Raw genomic sequence first — 13,829 nt, 5'->3', positions numbered from 1 at the left:
AACTAAGTGACATAAAACTACTACCAGATTTTGGACTCATGGATTCTTTGGATCAGGAACTTAGAAGGGCACTGTGTGTCATTTGTCCCTGCTGTGTGATGTCTGGAGCCTCTGCTGGGAAGATTCAGAGGCTGGGGTGGCTTGACATCTGAGGGCTCGCTTGCTCACATCTTTGGCAATTTGAGGCTGACTGTTGTCTGGGCCCTCAGCTGGAGCTGTCAGCTGGAACAGTGGTCTTTCCCCTGTGGCTGCTTGTGCTTCCTCACAGCATGGTGGCTGGATTCCAAGGACAAGCATTTCTAAGGGAGGCAGGGTAGGACCCAGCTTCAGAAGCCACACACTATCACTTTTGCTGTGGTCATAAGTCTGTTCGGATTTAAAGGGAGGGAACATAGAAGCCTATCTCTCGGTGGGAGGAGTGTCAAAGTTACATCATAAGATTCTTGCATGATTTTGTTGCCATTATATTTGGAAAATACAGTCTGTCATAAAGTCCAGCCTGATGTGGAAGTGCTTTTAAAATATAGCCTAGCTTACCTTTTTTTTTTTTTTTTTTAAAGTGTTATTGACTTCAGAGAGAGGTAGGGAGAAGGAGAGAGAGAGAAACATCAATCAGCTGTCTCCTGCATGCCCCCTACTGGAGATTGAGCCTGCAAACTTGGGCATGTGCCCTGACCAGGAATCAAACCAGTGACCTTCTAGTGCATGGGACAATGCTCAACCAATGGAGCCACACCAGCCAGGCTTACCTTTGAGAGAGTCATTGATGAAGCCCGCAACTGGCATGCGCCCTGACCGGGAATCAAACCCCGATCACCTGTATCCTAGGTCAATGCTCAACCGCTGAGCCACACCCAGCTGGGCATCAGGCTTACCTTTGAAATGGAACTCAAGAGTACTTATCACAGAACAATTTTCCAGGCACTGTGTTAAAAGACTTTCTACGCATTCTCATCTAATCTAACAATTTGGAGAGTTTAGATGAGGCACCTGAGTCAGGGAGGTTAAAGCAGCTTTGTCAAGGGTCAGCCAGGTAGTAAATAGCTGAGTAGAGTTCGAACGCAGAACCTGGACTCAAATCTTAACCTCTAGGCTATATTGTCTCAACTTCTATCAAGGCAAAAGCCTGGATGCAGGGAGAAAAGGATAGCACTTATAAAAACTCACTAGGACTTATTTTTAGTTTAGATTCCAATCTCCCTACATTTCCAGGTGTAGTCCTGTGGAGGGCTCACAACTCAAGGGAATCAAGACTCTTGGTGACTGATGGCTCAAGCCAGCTTAGTCCTCAGACCACATATGGTGCCAATAAGCAAGAAGAGCCCAGAAAGTGATGTTGGTGACTGTCTCTGTGTCTGCCTGTTTTGCCTCTTCAGGCCTCATCTGGGCCCTTTTGCTCATGTGCTGTCTGAGAGGCTCACTGCCTCTTCTGGTCTCTCCTGCCCTGTTTGTTCCTGCCCAGCCTGGTGCCCACTTAGGACTCCTTGGCTCTGGCATGTGTTTGCTTTGACCTTGTGCTCATTGCAGCCTCACTTAGAGTTAGAGACTTATCTCCGTGTAGTCTGGCACATCTCTTGGTTTGACTCTTCTGGTTTCTCTGGGATTGCTCAGCCCAAACCTGGCGTTGCCTCCCAACCTTGCTCATGCTATTTTCTCTTCAAGATGAATGCCCTTTGCTCCCTGGATAATGCCTACTCTTCCTTCAAGATTCAGTTCTGGTTCTACCCCCTCTCTCAAGGCTGGTTATGGCCCCTCCTCTGAGCTTTCATAGTTTCCTGTCCTTTCTTCGAGAATGGTTTTCACCGCAGTCTACAGTCATCTGTTGTTTAGTTCCACATGACCCTCACTAGCTTGGGAGCTACAGCAGGGAACAGATTGCATGTCGTTCCCCTTGGAGCCCTCAGTGCCTGTTAAAAGCTGGGAATATCAAAGACACTCAGTCCTCCTGAGGTGGCTGGCGTAGTCCCTGGAGCATGGACTGGATCATGTCTGGTAAAGGAGTGACTGGGATGGGTGCTGCCAACAGAGACATTAGGGTGGGAAGAAGATTCAAGGATCTAGACTCAGAAGATGTGGCTTCTCATCCAAAAAACTACTTCACGTCTTTGGACACATCACTCCTCTGGGATGCATTGTCCTTTATTTATGAAATGAAAGGGTTTTCCTTAAGAACCTTCCCAGCCCTAATACTCTATGAAGATATCTTTATATGATAAGCTTTTGATTGTAGACTGCCATGGAGCCAAGCAGTAAATTCTAAGTATTGAAAATATGACCCAGTATCATCATTTCCTAAGGATAAAAAGTTAGTTATTTGTACAATTCTGACTGTGCCCCTGGTGGGGGCCTTGGTTGTCTAGATTTGATGGAATCATAAGCATGTCCACAAACCTTTTCCCCTTGTGACATAAACCTAAGTGGATCCTAATTCTCAAGACTTGTAAGTCTCTTAATTTCATTGTCTTCTCTCCAGTTTAGCCAACAAGAAACATTTCAACAGTTTTCAACTCTTAGCACAAGCAAGACAAAGGGCATATCCCTTTGGGGAGGAGAGAGAACAATGTTTTTATGGCTAACAGTTTTCCTTTATAATAAAAGTCAGGTCTTGAAAACACCGTAACATAGTAGATTCTTAACACAATTATGATTATGTAATTATATATAATAATTTGTATATAAATGTATAGTGGTCCCTCCTTATCCACAGGAGATATGTTCTAAGATTCCCAGTAGATGCCTGAAACCATGGGTAATACCATATGTATGCTGTGGTTTTTTCCTATATATACAAACCTATGATAAAGTTTAATTTATAAATTAGGCACAGTAAGAGATTAACAACAATAACAAGAGAATAATTATAGCAATATACTGTATAAAACTACGTGAATATGGTCTCTCCACCTTCACAGCTTCCCTTAGGCACGTCCGAATCCCCCGCATCACCACCCTGTGCTTTGGGGCCATTATGAAGTAAAATAAGGGTTACTTGAACACAAGCGCCACGATACCATGATGGTCGATCTGATAACCAACTGAGGTGGCTAATAAGTGACGTGAGGGTGGGTGGTGTGGATGTGCTAGCGAGAGGGATGATTCACGCACTGGATGGGATGGGACAGCAGGATGGTGGGAGATCTCATCACACGACTCAGAAGGGCACACAACTTAAAACTTATGAATTCTTTATTTCTGGAATTTTCCATTTAATGTTTTCAAATTGCAGTTGATCACGGGTAACTGAAATCACAGAAAGCAAAACCCTAGATGGGGGGGCTTCAGTACCTACTGCATATGTTTTTATGTACACGTGTGTGTGTGTGTACACCTTTACATGTGTTTACACAAGTACACAGCATCAGCCCTCATCAGGCCTTAGTTCTGTGCCCACCAGCCCCGATGTAAAGAGGCCATCCCTGTAGTTTTCCAGGAAGCTGTGTGTGAGTGGAGCTGAGAGTCATTTCCTGGAGTCTGTGCAGCCTTGACTGGGTTGTTTGTTTATGGTTTGGTTATCCTAGTGTGGATCACACAAGCCTCTCACTTTACTTACCTGTTCCACCCTCCCGCTGTATCACCTGCTTCCAAGCTCACTATGCCTCCTCCAGAAAGCACAAAATGATATAATATTGAAAACTTAAATTTGTCAATGTTGTTCCTCACTAGAGGTTCATGGCTGGTGAAGGGAGGCAATGCTGTATTGAGGTATGATTCAGTTCTTGTTGCAATCTCTCCTTCAGTTTTTGAAAACCTATGAAGCTGAATTGCTCTTATTTCTTATCTCACTCCTGTGGCATGTCCTGATGGTGATTGATCTCTTCTTGTGCCCGTTTCACCTCCTACAATATGGGGCTTAACAAACACTGCACCTGGAAGTTCTTAAGGGCCTTAGTGGTGAGTGGTTGGTAAACAGGAGGCTGATCTGTCTGCCACCCAGAAGAAAGGCACCTCAAACAGACCGAAAGGCTGCCCTGACTTGCCAGAGGAGTGTTCTCTGTAAGCAGGAAGAGTCAGGAAGAACGCTGACATGGGCGAATTTTCCCCAGGGTCTGCGGATCCTGATGACAGAGGGGATTCACTAGATGGGTGTTCATGTCCTTTCAGATGAAGGCTGAGGCCAGTGTGCAGAAAGGTAGGAGGAAGTTGGGTACATGAGAGACCTACATGAGGTCTAGATAGATATAAGCAGCATTTTATTAGTCTGGAGGAAACCAGAATAGAATGAAAGTACAGTTTTTAGAGAAAGAATTGATTTCCAATAAAATTTGTAATTCATTTGCTGAGGTGAGGAGGTAGGAAAGTTTAAAGATTTAACTATAGAAATAAAATTGAGAGAGAGAGAAAACCGACTTAGAAGGAGAAGAAAGTATGAACAAAGTGGAAACTTAATACTTCACCCACTTTCATTCATGTAGCAAGTACGAGCCAGGTATTGATCGTCTGGGCCAGGTTGAATGCCAGTGTGGGGCTCTTTCAGGCACTGGAATTAGTGTTCGTAAAGCACAATACCTGTCCCTTGTGTGGGCACTATTGTCCTTGGAATCCCTGTGAATTCACAGTGTCTCTTATGGTTTTTATAATAAGTATCCATGAAACTTCTATAATTGGTCTATAAATTTCTATAATCGCATCACAGCTGAAAGACCTTGGGCAAGTGACTTAAATTCTCTTCTGGCTACTGACCAGTGTGAGGATAAATTAGATGATGTGTGTAAAGTGCTTTGTAATAGTGAAGTCTGCACCACTTCTGTCATTGGCAGTTACCTTGGGTGGTAGGTTTTGGTGTCCCATCTTCCTCACCTCCTGGACTGAGGTCCTGGAAGGCAGACTGAGGTGGTGGGCTTCTATCCACATCACCCCTTGGTATTTGCAGCTTGTGCAAAACTGTCAGTGAACGGAATGGAAAATGTCATTCCTGTTCATTCTCACTTTTCTTTCTCTCCCTCTCTGCCTCCCAAAACTAGATATTTTTACCTTATAAATTCTAAGGAATCTTGGTGGTCCCTGCTTCCCATCCAGAAAACACTAGATTGTCCCCAGTGGTGTAGGCCTGGGGCATAAATGGGTCTCCTTGTCCTCTGTTGACTCCAAGCACTACTTGGGTTCTAGTGTGTCACCTCCTGTAGTCACATTCTGCACCATTTGCCCTTTAGCCGGTTAATTCTCTGCCCCTTCCAAGTTTCAAAGCTTCCTCTCCACCTCCTGTGATCCTGCCGATTCAGTCTTTCCCTTAGTACTATTGTTTTTACGAATTCTTAGCCATGGGGTTCTTTTCTTTTAGCCTTTGCAAACTATTTTTCTTGGCTTACGGATTATAAAGTCTGTCTGTCTATGATACTGCATATAGATTTCTAAAACTTCTCTGAGTTCCATTCTCGGAATAAACCACTCACAGCACAGAAAGTCTTGCTTCCAAGGTTTTGTTTGCAACACACAAGGCACTCTCTAGGGGCTGTGAGGGCACTGACCCTGCCAAGCTGGGCAGCCTCCTCTCTGTTAACATGAAATCTTGATCCTGGCAACTGATGTTAACCTGATACAACCTGGAAATGAAGAATGCCCCCCTGACCCCTTTCAGATGATCACTGATGTGGTTGGGTTCCCCACGGCCTGGCATGGCCCTGAGGAATGCCCTCTTCTGACCAGAACAGGGAGCTCAAGACAGCCAAGGGTATTATTGTCCCTGGGACTGTACCTCTTAAACCTCCCAGAAGGAAAGGGGGATGAATCCTTTATGACAAGAGGTTGGTGAATGGGCACTGTGGCCAACTCAGCAGTCCTGGCATCTAAAGGGGCAAATAAAGTAGCTACCCTCCCAGAGAGATATGCTCTTTGCTGTTAGCAGAGGCATAGGCAAGGCCTCTGGGTTTTGTTTTGTTTCTGTTGAATATAGAAAGAGGAAGGAGAAGGAAAGGAGGCATATATTCTGTGTCGGCACAGAGCATGTTTGTAAGATTGCATGCAGACCAAAGGCAAAGGAGTTAAATCAATGTTTATTGGATAGATGCGGCAGAAAATATCAATAAAAGAATTCTAAAAATATGTTGGGCAGAGAAATCATTGCAATAAGTAAATAGGACATTACTTTGATGGAGGCATTATTCAGATCATGTTATTCAATCATCTTCCACTAACATAAAGCACTCTTAACATATATACATATATATATAATATATAATATATAATATATAATATATAATATATAATATATAATATATAATATATAATATATAATATATACTATATAATATATAATATATATTTTTTATGAGTGGGGAACCACCCCAATGAACACATTTTGGTGGTTCCCCACTCATCTTATTTGGAGGTGCTGTTAGTGCTGCTTCCTTCTGAAGGAGCGTCCTTCTGTAAGCCTTGCTTTTCCTCCTGTTGGCTGACAGAGAACAGTGGAGCAGCCACCACACAGAACTACCATTTGTGCATGGCTGAAGACGGTGGGGATTTTATAGCATCCTGGGCACTTCACACCCGTGAAGTAGGAATTGGGGCTCTGCACCAGGAGCTGCTGCTTGTGTTTCCTCTCCTCTTCCCGAGAGGGATGAAGGAGATCCTTAGCGAGAGGCATATTGTCGTGGGGAGGTCGTCACCACCGGAAAGGCAATATTTTTAATCTCTCTGTTGCACTTGTGTGGTGAATACCTATGGGGAACAGAAGAGTATTATAATAGTAGTTGGTGAGATGCTTTTAATTTAAGATAAAGAGGCACTTAATTTGCTGGTTAAGTGTGCTTGGCAGCCCTGTGTCGAAGGAAGGTGAGAAATTATCAGTAGGCTGCCCCAGTGGTGGGTGCACACAGCCACGGGAAAGGGTGAAACTATACTTGCACCCACACTTTCACAGCCACAAGGCTCTCTTCTCTAAGGAGGGAAGTCAGTAAGAGAAAACAGCTTCTGAAAAGAAAGTTAATGCTGGGACTATGTTTACGTGTCCTTCAGTGTTTCACCTGGTGTTCTCTGGGCTTATTGATTCCTCTCTGGGTCTGGCGAATGGTTTATCACTTTCATGGTTCAACTCAGGAGACAGGAAGCCTTTCCTAATCTCGCTCCTGCCAGCCTCTCCAGTCTGCTCTCTTGACCTTCCCTGGAAGAATTCTCTGCTCCTCTCAGACCAACCCCCCTGGCCACCATACCTTTGTGCACGTCATTCCCTGACTTAGAAAGCCTTTCTGAACCCCCTTGGCACTCTCAACCCTTAACTTTGTTCACCTGGCCCATTCTGCCTCCTACTGCTTAGGACTCAGCTGAGGCATCGCCTTCCCTGGTGGCCCTGCCAGGTTTTCCTCCTGTCTACCTGGCCACCCCGCTGCCTTCCAGCATGTGCGGGCCTGTGTCATAGCAGCCTGGTGTGCGGGTGCACTGATGCCTCCTTGGTGATGCTTAGATTGTGGGGTCCTCATGGTGGGGAATGCACTTTTCACCTGTCTCTCTGGTGTCCAGCATAGCAAATACTCAGTAAGGGTTTATCGCATAACTGAAATGAAGGAAGTGAATCAAACGAGGAGTCACCTGTGATAACACTGAATAAAAGCAGGGAAGAATTCTGTGGAGTTCCCCCGGGTGGTTGAGGTGCAGTAGGTTCTTTAACATGTGAAAAATCATCAACCTCATTCATAATTTAAGTGCAGATAAGATAGTATTTTCCACCTATGAATGGGCAGAAATCAATTTTGATAACTGGGTTTTTCAGATGTGTGGGGAAACAACACTGTATCTGTATGTTGACATTACAGATGTACAGTCCTCTGACCCAGTGATTCCACTTCTAAGAGCTTATCTCCCAAGATATAATCACACATGTGCAAAACTAGATAGGTAGACAGACAGATATTACAACATTTTTGGTTTTTTGGAGATAACTAAAGATTAGAAACATCATATGCCCATCAGTAGGAGACCAGTTAAATTAATTATGATACATTCATAAAGTTGAATATTATACAGCTGTCAAAAAGAATAATACAGCTCTTTGTGGGATATGAAACAATCTCCAAGTGAAAAAAGCATATACAGAGCATTAACAATTGTATTTTGGGGGAGGAGAGAATATTTACATACATGCTTTTGTTATAGCATACTCTGGAATGATTAAAAAAAAAAAAGGGGTATCAAAATTGGAGGGCTGAAGGATAGGTGTAGAAAGGTGAATTTTTCTACTATATATATTTTCTATTTTGGTACCTTTTGAACTTTGTGCAAAAAATATGTAGTACTTATTTCTAAAAAATTAATTTGTTTTAAACAAGTTGAGTGGTAGATATTGTGTCCAGATTTGTCGAGATCTGCAGAATCACTACATAAAAATCTTAAGAAGAATTCTATGTAATATAAACACTTTTCATCCTGATATCTACCACACACTCCTCCCCCTGCCTTTGAAGTCTCTCTCACCTGTTACCTAGATCATTGACCAATGTTGCAAAGGGCCGTAGACAGTTATTTCGTGGTGTTTCCATTAAACAAAGTTGAGTACTGCTGGCTTTCCAGTAAACGTTCCATGCCTTCAGTTTCTCTCACCTGCTGCTACAGCGTGTTTGCTTTAAAAATATGAATGCCATCTTTACAGAGCTGTTTAGATCAGAGTTGCAATAACAAGTAAAGTATCACTGCAATACTAATTAACCAACATATGAATTATGGGCCAGAGCTCTGTTTCTCTGTAGTGGAAACATAAGCTTTGATCCTCTGGTTTACAACATCAGTGGAATTCCTTGGAGGCAAGTGTAGTCTCCTCATTCAGTTACACTCCAAGACCTGTATATACCTATAGGAAATGGACAAGCTTCTACTTAGCTGTGTTATACCTTCCATTCATAGTTAATTTCATGAAATAACATTATACCTTCAAAACCCAGACACCCTGAGTAGCCTTGGCAGTAGGGAAAGTGTAAACAAAGCTTTCTGTAATAAGATAGAGAAGGAAAGAAATGGAATAAATGTGGTTGTAGAGGTGGGTTGTGATACAGGTGAAGTCACAAACTCACTGTTTTTGGATTGTTAAGCCATCCAGTTATACTATGGACTTTGCCATCTAACTTACTGATTAGGTTGTTTAAAATTGTGACCCAAAGAAAATGCAAGAATTTTTTGGATGATTTTTTCTTTTTAATTCAGATTCTCTTTGTAGCCTAGGTCCATGGAGATACTTCTTGCTGCTCCTTACCTTCTCTCTGTGACAGTTCTGTTTTGATGCCAAATTGAAGTGAATCTTAGATTTGGAAAGAATCTTGTCTAACTGCCTGTCATCTTGTCTCAGCTGCCTCATGCCGGAGGTATTAACCAGAGAAGTTAAATGACTGGCCCGAGGTCTGTCTGACAGCTTGTTGAGGTACTGCTGGGATTCAGACGTTGATCTCCAGTTCCCAGCTCAGTGCTCCTCCCCCTCTGCTTCTCTGTTATGCTGAAATAGTGGTAGCCTTTGGTAATAATAGGGGTGGGGAAGAATTATCAAGTTAGAAAATCCAGGGAATATATTTAAATTTATATATTTTTAAAATCATTGTTCCCTAAGAAGTCAAGGCCTTTTGCTTTTGCTTATAAACATTAGTAAATAAAGGTGTTTGCATTTCCACAAGTATCTTGCTTGAATATTAATAATTTTGTCTTTCCCCCCAAAGAACAAAAGTATTCCGAATTAAGCAAAATAATCAAGGTGCTCTTCATAGTCCATTGGCTTGCCAGTCTTCTCAGCTTCTGAAATTATCCTGAAATAGGTCTTTAGCCTGAATCCACAGGTGATTTGATATAATTTCAGTAGCTTCTCTCCTGGTTCAATGTTGGCTCCACGAAGTCCCTTCTAATTGATCACCGTCTGGTGACTCATCAGGTGAGGTCAGATTGATCCACATTTCATAGAAAAACAAGGAACCGGCTCTCCTGAGCAGGTCAGTACCAAAGCTGGAAATGACAGTTGCAAGGGGAGTTTGAGTGTTGTGCTTCTATCAAAGTAACCCTCATTTCTAGGGTGCACTGCAGTTTACGGAGTTCTTTCTCACAATTCCCTGGGGTTTGATGAGGGACAAATGAGAGGAGAGGGTGGAAGCTCACCGCAATACCAAGGAGGCCGGGACTCTGTGAACAGCTGTGGGGAGGGCACCTGCTAAACACTCTTCCCTCTCTCAGTTGTGCTGCTGAGGTCCTGGCACACAGAGAAAGGAACAGCAGGGTCCCATGAAGTAGGAGGCAACCCGGGACTGCACCCAGGGAGGGGAGAAGGGATAAGAAATGGAATCTGAAGCTGTGGTAGCATGACCTCGGGTCACCTGCTGAGCCAGGTAGCTTTTCACCTTTATTCCAGTCGGGTCCTTGACTCCTGTGTGCAGCTTCCCATTGATGGGGCCGGCCAGGGCCTGCTCAGCTATTGGTGCTGGCTTGAGAGGAAGTGATGAAAAGCCAGAAACCAACTGAGACAGATGCTCTGTTTACTGTCTTTGTAAGTCAGGGAACTCAGAAGGGAGTGTGAATCAGCTGCTGGAAGGAATTCCATGTCTAAGCGCCAGAGATGTTAACCCTGTCACGTACACTCGTTCATTCATCAGACTTCCTCAGCGGCTGCTGTGTGCGGGGCATCAGGCTAGAATGTGGACGTGCAGGGGTAGGGGCAGGATGTGCATCATTCAGAAGGGTACAGTTCAGGAATCTAGCATTCCTGTCAGCACCACTGGAAAAATTTCTCTGTGTAAGTGTAGTCTCCCAAAATTGGTTATAAATCAAATTTGTATATTTGGAGTTATCTCCCTACTCGTTTGTCTCATTTTGGAATTGATGTAAAGGGATCTTAAGACGAAGCCTCATTTAGATGATTGATTCTTTTTCAAATAAGAATAATTGATATGCCATTTTTCTCCAATTCATTCATCTGTTTTTAAAGTTGGCTATTTTCAAGGCTTTGCAAAGTGAATTTCATTGTAGTCCAATCATGTATTGTTAGCTTTAAGAGCTAATAATTGTCCTTTTAATTCATCAGCACCTAGTGAAGTATTGAAGATGTTCATTGATTTTTTTTCTTTGTATCCTGTGAAGTACTGTTATTTTTTATTGGTGCTGTATGAGAAGTGATTTTTCTGACACCTCTCCCAGTTTTGAAAAATAACTCTTCTTACGATCTTTATTATTTTCTCCAGAGCACCCTGTCTGGTAGCAGAGGAAACCTCAGGGGGTCAGGTGCCAGAGGGCAGACCCTGGCTGACAATGAAAGCTTAACCAACACCCCTTTGTGGGAATGCAGGTGTCTCATGCTGTGAGACACAGAAATACCTGTCCCAGCTTTAATGTCCCCATGGCTCTTGGAAACAAGGGCCTGAGTGTTGCTTTTTACTGGCTGCAATTAATTATAAGGATACTGTGCAGAAATAGGTGTTAAAAGATATTTGGTTCATTTCTAGCTAAAACCTAAAAATATGAGCTAGGAAATCGCAGGGATGGCCTTTTTCCTTGAAGATTTCATTGGATCAAGGGACCAACTCTAAAATACGTTATTTTGTTTTATTGAAATCAAATAGAGAGTGCTAAGGGTTGCTGAGGTCAGTATTGTCTTGCTTTATTTTTGTTTTGGTTTTTACTCCTAGACTGTAAGCAATGTGAGGACCTTTTATTTTGTTCACCACTATACCCCAGAACCTAGAACTAAGTGCTCAGCATATAATAGGTGTTTAATGAATATTCGTTAAGTGAATTTGGAAAAGTTTTTAGTTTAATCTTAGAAATCATTCTATTCTCCAAAATCAGATAAAATGTCAGGTTTGGCTTGTCCCTGCCTCCCCGCCCTCAGCGCAGGTGAGATCATGGTGCGTGCTGTTTGATTTCCCGCAGCACGTTGAGGGAGCTCCTGTGAGGGGTGTGGCTTTGTCGGCCCGCTCCTGCTTCTCTCTGCTTCCATGGGACTTAGGGCTATAGCAGAGATGAATGTAACTTTCATTGATAATCATCCTGACTGTAATGAATAAGATCTAAGTCTTTTATAACGGCTGGAAACAGTTCCCTCTTTTCAGAAGTACAGTGCTGTTGGTTTATCCCTCATTCCCAGACATTGAGGACTCAAGCTCCTGGCTTGAGATTTTGTTAATTGTGAAACTATTTCTTCAGTTAGCCAAGACATGCCATCGTACTTCCTGTCGTCAGGAAAAAACCCCACCATGTCCACATGAGTCATTGTATCTGATCACAGGAAGCGTATGTGGTGCCCACTGTGTCAGGAAATGTCTTCTCCAGCGGTTTCCAGTCAGCAGCCTATTGTACTGAGCTGATGAGCGTAGACTGGAGTGAAAGAAATGGCTTGGTTGGAGACCAGTCAGTCTTCAGTAAGCCCATGTTCTTAAGTTGGAAGACAGAATATGGGATGGAGTGGGCCAGGAAAAAGAAGCCAGCTGTCAGCAACAAATGCTCCTGCAGAATTTGCTGATTGCTGGGCACCTGCTACGTTCTAGGCGCTACTTGGGCCTATGAGGGAAAAAAATGAAAAAGACACAGGTAGGTAGGTAGGAAGCAAAGAAGGAAGAGAGGGAGGGAAGGGAGGGGACATATTTGAGTGCTGTTTGGAGAACTGAAGTAAACAATTATTTGAAAGTAAAGGGATGCTGAAAGGATGGCACAGTTGTTGGTTACTGGGTACGTGGCTCCCTTTGCCTTTACAAAGATGATTTTGTATTTACCATGTGCCACACGAGGCAAGCATTTATATACTCAATTATAACTTGTACTGCATCGTGTTTATATATTTATCTAGGCTCAAATTATGATGCGAAAATATTTGTTCTTACCCTGGTTAGTCTTAATTACAGATAATAAGTTGAAGGCCTTATAAGAGTTATTAATCACCTCTATAGAAACACAATTTGGTTTTGTTAACTGGAATCTTCATCACAGCAGAAAACAAGCATTGAAGAAAATACTTTCAGTTCTTACTCGGTTTAGATATTTAAAAGCTGGAAGCAGGCATGCAGATTTTTACCTCTCAAAATCTCACCTTTCTGAATGTAAATGCTTGTTCATATTCAGGCACACGTGAGTGTCCTAGCCTTCAGAGGACTTTGCCTGCCTGTCTGATTCACCCCACCCTTCTCCATCCAGCAATCCATATTCTTGAGAGGGTTCTCGAACTTTGTTTTGTCCCATGAGGTTCAGTGCAGCCCTGGTTGGGGCCAGTGATAGTGGCAAAGGCTTATTAGGCTTGCAGGTGTGCTCCGCGTCCAGCCGTGGGCCAGGAGGGCCTGTCAGCCAGGAGTCACCTGACGCTGTGAAGGAGTTCACTCCTTAGTACCTTTATCATCATCCTCTCTAAGGGCATTTATATTTAAGTAAACTCTTCTGAGGAGCAACTGCAAATTCTACTCATTATACCCCAACCCGATAGAGAAGGCCCTTCACCGTCTTGCCCAGGAATAGCAGCCTGACCTGGCTTCGCACGAACATCTTATCATCACCTATTATCCCACTGGCTTTTCTCTTTTCTTCTCCTACTTCTTTAAACAAGAAGAATCACTGATGCTTTCCTTAGAAGGAAAATATGGAATTGTGAAAAGTCAAGGGTTTTTTAAGAGTTGACTATTTGAGAGAGGATGGGAGGTAAATGAGATACCATGTCTCAGACTCTTGCTTATTGCTTATCATTTCTGTGATTTCTGTGCCATTCAAGCAGTGGACTTTCAAGAGATCCTGTCCCTGAATGCTCATAAAGCATAAGTATAGTTGTTAGAGCCACGTGGGGGTTTATGGTTTTGTGGATGTGTGTTTATAGAGCAAGGGAAGTTCCTGGGTTCATAACTGCAGCCCTCCTGGCTCAACAACCTTGACAACTGGCCACCACAGTAATATCT

The 13,829-nt window shown here is 43.1% G+C and overlaps 1 protein-coding gene and 1 pseudogene across 8 annotated transcripts in view; one reads left to right on the top strand and one right to left on the bottom strand.

Annotated features, from left to right (window-relative positions):
- IGF2BP2 (insulin like growth factor 2 mRNA binding protein 2) overlaps nucleotides 1-13,829 on the top strand; it is a 128,654-nt gene that overhangs the window by 72,543 nt on the left and 42,282 nt on the right. The gene's annotated exons all lie outside the window — the stretch shown is intronic.
- LOC308558090 (small ribosomal subunit protein eS27 pseudogene) lies at nucleotides 6,332-6,583 on the bottom strand (annotated as a pseudogene). Its single transcript has one exon. The product of its transcript is annotated as a small ribosomal subunit protein eS27 pseudogene (transcript).

The sequence above is a fragment of the Miniopterus schreibersii genome (genome assembly GCF_964146895.1).
Source record: "Miniopterus schreibersii genome assembly, chromosome: 5".
In the NCBI taxonomy this organism is placed as follows: Eukaryota; Metazoa; Chordata; class Mammalia; order Chiroptera; family Miniopteridae; genus Miniopterus; species Miniopterus schreibersii.
Note: the sequence above shows the minus strand (reverse complement) of the source record. Positions and strands in the feature narration are given on the sequence as shown.